Source organism: Peromyscus eremicus, chromosome 5, assembly GCF_949786415.1.
Source record: "Peromyscus eremicus chromosome 5, PerEre_H2_v1, whole genome shotgun sequence".
NCBI classification, from domain to species: Eukaryota; Metazoa; Chordata; class Mammalia; order Rodentia; family Cricetidae; genus Peromyscus; species Peromyscus eremicus.
The window spans coordinates 38153294-38161676 of record NC_081420.1 but is presented as its reverse complement, the minus strand read 5'-3'; the positions used below and the strand labels follow the sequence as shown (position 1 = coordinate 38161676).

General features: G+C 44.1%; 1 long non-coding RNA gene across 1 annotated transcript in view; it reads left to right on the top strand.

Moving 5' to 3' along the window:
* The first annotated feature begins 2121 nt into the window (after positions 1-2121).
* LOC131911270 (uncharacterized) overlaps positions 2122-8383 on the top strand; it is a 47869-nt gene continuing 41607 nt past the window's right edge. The window contains exons 1-2 of the long non-coding RNA XR_009379315.1: positions 2122-2355; positions 3223-3369. This is a non-coding gene — a long non-coding RNA (uncharacterized LOC131911270). The remainder of the gene's footprint in view (positions 2356-3222; positions 3370-8383) is intronic.

The following is an 8383-nucleotide window of genomic DNA, read 5'->3' as shown; positions in this document are numbered from 1 at the left end:
AGGAAAAACAAGTTATTTTTAAGTTTAAAATATTAAAAATCTCATCACTAGAAAATATTTTTGGTCATGCAAAAATAGTCAAGATCTACTATTAAGAGATTTATAAGCAGGACAATTTGGATTATGAAAATACTTTTTATGCCTATATGTATAACCTCCTGGGAAGAACTAAAAGCTCACAGCATCCACAGCCCCCGTCTCAGGTCTGAGTTACATGTGATTTGACTTTATTTCTTGTTTTCTCCTGTTTCCTAAATTCTTCACAAGGGTATGATTCTTAGCAATGACAGGGGAAAATGTTTTGGTTTTTTTTTTTTTTTTAGAAAGAAACAGTATAATTTTTGAACAAGATCAAAGATAGCTTTTCATCTGAAACAGAGGGGAAGAAAGGATTGCTCTAGATTAAAAGGTAAAAAGAATAAAGTAAGTCCCAACTAATGGGCTATATTTTCCTCTGCAACAGAAGGTGAGGGAAAGAATGGCTTAGGCTTTGAAACAGTTGTGAGGAATGAAAAAGTCTAATTAGAGACAGTTTTCTCTTTTATGTGATCAGGGGTTAAGGCCTACTGTGTTGAAAAACCTAACTAACCTCATAGTGTGAATTGGAGCCTTGTGCCCCCGGCAGACAGCAGCACAGGGCTGGGAGTAGGGTGTTTTCATCTAAGGCTGATGAGAGGCTGCACAGGACACACCACACAGCGCATGGAGGGCTGCAGAACATTGGAAGTGGTTCTCTTTGGCCGAAGAGATACTGTCAGGTTTGAAAGTTCCTTTTTAAATCTTGCTTGGCTTTTAGAAAGTTGGCAAATGACAGCCAGGCATGGTCACACGTGCAATCCTAACACTCAAGAGGCTGAGGCAGGAGAATTATGAGTTCAAAGTCAGTCTGGACTATATAATGAGACTCTGAGTCAAATAAGTAAACAAACAAATAAAATTAAAAAAAAGAAACAATGAGATAGAAGAATAGAATAGCATAGGCAGATGTTATAGTTGACCATAGTATAGTATTCCCAAAGGGTTATGTATCAAATCCTTGGTCCTATGACCAATCAGGCTATTGAGAGATGGCGGTGCCTTTAATAAGTGGGGCCTAGAGGGAGAGTACTCATGCATATGTATGAGGTGCTGGATATCAGACCCTGGGTATTGTGATTTGAATGTCCCTACATGCTCATGTGTCCAGCACTTGGTCCTCAGCTGATGGACTTGTTTTAGAAGAAGATCTTAGAAGCTTTAGGAGGTAGAGACTCACTGATGGAAATGGGTCAGGGGAGGTGGGCCTTGAGGTTTGAATGCAGGTCCCACTTTCTGTCCACTCTACTTCTTGATTATGGGTACACTATGACCATCCACGTCCTGCAGCCACACCTTTCCTTCCATGATGGGCTGCATCTCTTCAAACCCTGGGTCAAAATAAAACCTTCCTCCCCTAAGGTGCTTTAGGTCGGGTATTTGGTCACAGTAACAAGAAAAGTAACTAATGCTCGAGACGAGCACTCCACCATGGAGCTACACTCCTTGGCCTAGTGGTAGACTTTTAGATCTTGGGGAGTATGTCCCTGAAGAGACTGAGACCCCCATGTCTTTTCTTCTTCCTCTCTTTTTCTTCCCAGCTATTTGGTAAGCTGTTCTCTCTGCCAGTGTGCTCCCATCATATGCCCTGCATTATCACAGCCCCAGGCACAATAGGACTACCTCAGTATGGACCAGAGTTTGTCCAACTAGGACCCACAATTGCCCTCCCTTCAGTCTTTATAAACTGATTATCTCGGGTATAGTGACAAAAAGATGACTAACTCAGGCAGTATTATTTATTGATTAACTTTTTGGCAACAAAAAACATGGAATTATTAAGAATGCAATCTACTCAGGCAAATATATAAAAGTAAACTCTCCTCCCAGAATTTACCTGGAGATGCCTTTTTGTTGACATCTGGTAGATATGCCATTACCTATCCTACCAATCAGAATAGGAATGATCACAACTGAATAACATTTTACTATTTGGTCAAATACTTTTGTTCTCATTTGGGAAGAACTCAATATCTGTGCAGCTACTGAAAGGCATCTCTAAGGCATTCTAGAACCTTGGTCTTGTTATCAATGTCACGGCAACTGGGAACTGAGCATGTTAGTACTCCAGCTTATTCTCTTCATTTCACTGTCAAGAGAAATCCCTGTCAAGAACTGGGCCTGCTTGCTCAGTCTGCTGCATGGAACAGCTCCATTCTCCTGGTCCTCACCTCCTCTATGTTTCTGAGTCTGGCCTCTAATGTGACAGACTTCTCTTTTGTCCAGTCTGCCAAAGATTCAATTTTGCCAGATGTCAGAAGTTAAAGACACAGAATGTAGGTAAGCTGTGTGTGTGTCGGGGGGTGGGGGTAGGGGATGAGGGTGCCTGAAGAGGGAGGGGCTACTTGCGGGCAAAGCAGCCCTTCTCTCCGTGTTAGTTGGTACTTGAGTCCAACTTGCCAGTCTTTCCCAAGGGCATTTCATTCTAGCACTCTGTGTGTGCTAAGGCCATCATAACAATATACTGCTGCCTGGTCAACTTAAACACTCCGGGTTTATTTCTTCATGATGTTTAATGTTCTAGTCCAAGATCAAGGTTCCAGATGGACAGGAAAAATATCATTTTTTCTCCCATCTTGATTAAGTTCATAGCTGAGACCACCCCCCCTCAAGAAAAGGACAGAATAACAAGATAAAAGCGCACAAATGTATTTAATATAAGTCTCACAGGGTTTTCAGAAATGAAAACTCTTTTTCCTAAAGCAGAGAAACCTGTGCATCCTTTGTTTCAGACTGATGAAGAGTGGCCAGTTGGACAGAAAGGTGATTGATTCAGAGCAGTCTGAGTTACAGTGTGAGCCGGGGCATCTGCATGTTGAGCTTCTGTGTGTTTGTAGAAATAAGAGCATTCCTTCCTTCTAGGTGCAGAGCAGGGACTTCTCAATGGGGTTTATGTTGGCTTGGGAGAAAGATGAGGGGAAGGTGAGATTGAGCTCACCTTTGCTGTTGTTGAGACAGGCTCTCACTCTATGGCCCAGGCTGATCTGAAAATTGTAGCTCACACTGGCCTCGAACTCAAGGCAGACCTCCCGAATTCTGGAGTTACAGGCAAGAGCCATTGTACTCAGCTGTACTGGTGGAGCTGTAGGGTTTTTTATTTGTTTTTGTTGTATTTGTTGTTGCTTATTATTTTTGTTTTTGTTTCAGCACTAGGGCTAAAACTAGAGCCTCTCTGTCACAAACTATATCACCGGCCAGAACTCATCTTGTACTGACTAGGGGGTCTGCTGTTTGAAATGCCAGAGTGCCACATTTTGGCACTGTATGGACTGAAACCCATCACAGCAGATTCTGGTGAGGGCTCCCCTCTTGCTTTTGGCTCCCCTACTTCCTAGTATATACATCTAGAGAAACAAGGGCACTAATGTCACTAGATCAGGGCCCCACCCTTATGACTTCATGTAATTTTACTTTCATACTCCAGGTAGAACCATTACTGGGGTTAGAACTTCCAAGTAGGAAATGGGCGGTGGGAAGATGACACACTCCCCCAACCAACCAATTCTCTGCCCAGCACTTCCTCTCACTGCACACCCATATCAACCCTATCACTACTACTGTTCCTATGTCTTACGTCTTCATAAGACTTTCAAAGGGCAGGCCCCGGGCACTATCTTGTCCACTGGAATACTGGGATCCTGCCCAGACCTATTTATAAGGGCCAACTGTTAAAATTAAAGAAATATTGTAAGCTCATTTGTTAAGACAACCATGATTGAAAATTAACTTCCATAAATGTAGAATTAAATAAATGAAATTTTAAAACAGTGATAAATAATGTCCAACACCCATCAGTCCTTACTTACTACACTGGAAACAGAAAAGCAAGAGAAGGCTACTCCTGTTTCTTACACAAAAGTGTGCTTTTATTGGTATTAATATTGCCATTGTAAAGTGCGGTGGTGGAGGCACTGTATGCCCCTACCCAGCTTTGTGTTCGGTGAGGCTGTTATTTCAGAATTAACGAGGGAGTGTGCATGCTGCGAGCATCAATACACACTGCCAATCAGTGCCCTTGGTCAGGACCAGCCCTTGGGCTCTACCAGCGTGACACTGAGAGTCTGTGCTGTCACCAGCTTCCACGGCAGGGTGCCCAGTGAATGTGGGAAGGATGGGGGGACAAATGACAGAAAAGAGGCTGAGAATCACAAAAACAAGAGGATGCTGATGAGGTGGGGCATCACTCCTGCCCACACCTTGCTGAGTGCACGACCTGTAGCCTCAAGTGCATGTGCTGTTTCCTCTGCTTTGGCTTCTCACGTTGGCTCCTACACATTGTGCAAAAGAGTGAAATGTGGTCCAGCAAATGTGTGCTTCCTATTTCTGAACCCTGTTGCTTCATCACATTTCAAAAGAGGTGTAGGTTTTACAATCCAGTTCATTCCATTAGAGATAACGGTGTGGCAATGCCCACTGCAGAGCTTGTATTTACCGTACATGACATATTTACAACTAGATCCTGAGGAAGGTAGGCAGGGCGGGGTCACTTTGTGGCAAGGTCGCTTTCACCGCAAGTTCCGTTCCCATGCGCCCTCTTTCCAGTGCCGTGTAGAAAAGGGAACTAGACTGTGCCCACCAAGCTGGCTATCATGCACAGAAGACCAGTGGAAATTAAACCCAGAAACTGCCAAAACTAAATCTGGAAGTAATTGTTCCTACCAAAATGTTGTATGAATCCTTATGGACAGTATTTCCTTGAGGCATTTGTAATGTATGTGTCTATTAAGTATTGCACAGTTTTCAGGGCTTGAAATGTGGCTCAGTGGTAGAACACTCACTTAGCATGCATGAAGCCCTAGTTTTAATGCCCAGCAGTAAAAAAATAAGTATATATACATATATATATAAAGTATATATAGAGAAAACTGATATACGTGTATGTACATATATGAATATTAAACAGTTTTCATTCTTGTTGATGTTTTATTTTTTCTTTTTAAAAAGGAGGTTTGTATTGTATCCCAGGCTGGCCTCACACTTACTGTGTACCCTGGGCTGTATCCTTGAACACATGGTGATCCTCCTGCCTCAGCCTCCTGAGTGTTGGGATTATAGACATGAGCCACTATGTGCAGCTAAAATAGATTTTTGGAACAGGGTCTAACTGTGCAGCCCAGGGTGGTCTCAAATACAAGATCCCCTGCCTCAGTCTCCCAGATGCTGGAGTTATGGGCTTGTGCCACCATATTTGGTTATGTTTTCTTTTGTTATGTCAAAACAGGGGAAGAACTAGGAAAATGAACAATGAGGCAGAATCCAAAAACAATAACAAAGCCTGGGGGAAAAAATGGCAAAGAAGCGTATATCATCACTACAAACATGTTTAAAATTCTTTAGTCAGCTGTTTTCAGAGGGGTCCTTTCTTGGGAGTCATATCTTCGTCACTAAACTTTGAAGGTCCCTTATTTGACAGACAAAAACCATATGAACTCATTAACTGGATGATTGATTAGCATGAAGAAATATCTGTTCAGCCCTTTCCTACCAAGACCTGGGGTGGTGCAAACTTGTGTCCTTTATGTTCTGATTCTTAGATACTAAATAAATAATTCTTGAGAGACTGGAGAAATGTCTCCAGGGTTAAACACTTGTCAGCAAGCTCTGTGTGTGAGGATGGGAGTTCAGATCCCCAGAACCCTATGTAAATGTCATATGGGCGTGGTGACCTGCCTATAATTTCAGCCCCAGAAGGTAGAAAGAGAAGAGCCCCAGAGCAAGCTGGTTATCAAGAGCTGACATATTCATAAGCTCTGGGTTTCATTGAGAGTCTGGGTTTAATTGAAAGACCCTTCCCTAAAAACTACTGTAGAAGAGCCAACAAGAATGATTCTCTACATCAACTTCTGCTCTCCACATGCACACACACACACACACACACACACACACACACACACACACATTCTACCCCACCACATACTAACACACATATACACATGTATATACATAACACACACAAACTGGAGAAAGAAAAAGACTTGAAATGCAAACTGTATCTTCACTGAACATGTCTTTTCTTGTTAGTGTCCCCCAAACAATATGGCAAACAGCTATTCACGTAACATTTTCATTATTAAGGGTTATGAGTGACTTAGAAATGGTTTACACTGTAGAAAAGTTTGTGCTGGTTACATGCAGTTAATATATAGAAGACACATGAGCACCCATGGGTTCTGGTATCCAAGAGGATCCAGGATCTCGTTCCTGTGGACACATAGGATGACTGATTAGAAAAAGTACATCTTTCCATTGGGACTCTCTGGGTTAGGCCTTCCCTGTGTGACAATGGTTCCTCCACATCAGGTTGGACAGTGGGACAAAGTTTACTATAGGTAAAGAATGTTCCCAACCATTCTGATACCTATGACCTGGTGGCCACTGCTCTCTCAAATGTCATCCCACCTTGATGTGACCCTCCTAAAGTGTCTGCTAACCCCCAGAGAATGTCTGGGAATTAATGGCTCATTCATCTGGAAAATGTCCAAAATGTCTCTGAAGACTGGCTGGTACCAGGCCTCCAGCGAGGGTCTTGCATAGCCCTTGTCTTATAGGCCTCACACTGGTATGGGACAGACTGCCTTAAGACCTGAGAGATGAGACCTGGGGCTGTGGGCCTAGTGTCCTGGTTATGCTATGAGACTTAGCCTCAGGGACCAGGAAAGGGAGAAGGAGATTTGAGAACCCAGAACCAGGCAGCAAACCCTGCACCCAGCCATGCCTGATCGGATGTGAAATGCCTGCCCACTGGGCTTTGCTCCTGAAAGTTGTTACTTTCATGTAGATGGAGTGGTTCGGTCATGTCCATGGAAGTCTCTACAGTTTTCACTCGCTAGCTCTTAAAAATGTGCTGGCTCATTTCAATGACCCTGTTACATGACGTGTGCCCTGCTGCCCTGTCACCCAGTTTTCTTGCCCTTGGTGTCCTTTTAGTAAAGGGAGCCTCCTTCCTTACCTCAAAAGAAGCCAAAGCAAGTAGTACATATCCCTGCATGCTTAGCAAAGCATGTCCCTTCATCGACTTTAATATTATCATTATAAAGTACCACCGGATCCCAGGAATGCACCATTAAATACAAGACCCATATTTTCCCAAGAGAGGGACAGCAGGGCAGGAGTGGTTTCAGGATCTGGAGACAGAGCTCAGTAGGAGGGTGTTTGCCTTGCATGCATGAGGCCCTGGGTCAGTACTGAGCACAACAGAACACAAACAAAAACCCAGACAAATTATTTGGGCTAGCATGGTGGCCCACACTTACAATCTCAGCACTTAGGAGGCTGAGGCAAGAAGATTGTTGTAAATTCAAGGCTAGCCTGGTCTACACAGCCAATACTAGTCCAGCCAGAACTACAAAGTGGGACCCTGTATTTAGAAACAAAACAAAACCAACCAGAAAGAATTTACCTTCTAAGGCATGCCTTGCCAACACTGTCCCCTCACAGTCATCTGGTCAGAACAAAAATTGACCAGGACTGTTATCACATTAAATCTTCAAAGTCTCCGCAAGTTACTTTAGCAGAATGTCTTTATCAGACACCACCCAACGAGGGACAAGCTTCCAGTGCCATTCCAAGAACAATGGGCACTCGGCACCCTGGTTCTAATATCAGGCAGTTATGCGAGTCTATAAATAACGACTCTCGAGACACAGCGTGCCACCGGAAGCAGGCTGTTTGGCACTGACATTGGGTCCTATCTGGGTTGTGCAGCAGCGACTACAAAGAAAAGCTGGGCATCTGCCCCAGCCGCTGCCCCCACCTCGTCATCCACCATCCTCGAGCCCTCCCCTCTTCTGCACTTTATAACCCTCTCTAGGTGACCACAGAAAATGTTCCTTGCATTCTAACTTGTCTCCAGCAGCCACTCCTTCAGGCTGTGGAGTGCCACCTCCTGAGCTTGCCCCCAAGAGCTCGAGAGCTTAGGAACGCTTGCTAAGTGGTGTCTAGTCTCTGCCAGGCCCCTCTCCTTCACCTCAGGATGCTTTGGGACCCTCTGTTCATCACTGCAACACATCTCTGTGGTGCTAGAACGCTCACAGCTGGCGTCTGACAAGTCCCCATTGGAAGAAGCACGCCACCTCCTCTTTATGTGTGCCAGCTCCATCTTCTCCTAGTTCCCTCGTTTCTTTCTTGGCAGAATCTAGTCCTCAGAAACCTGGCCCGATCTATTCCAACAAACCTCACTCTAAGGTTTCCTGAAAAGCACCGAGGCCCTCCCAAGCAGAGAAATCGAGAAATAGCTCACACCTTGAAGAAACAACACCCTCTACCCCTTGCCTTGCAAGGATTTGGGTTAATAGCCGGGTTTAAAACC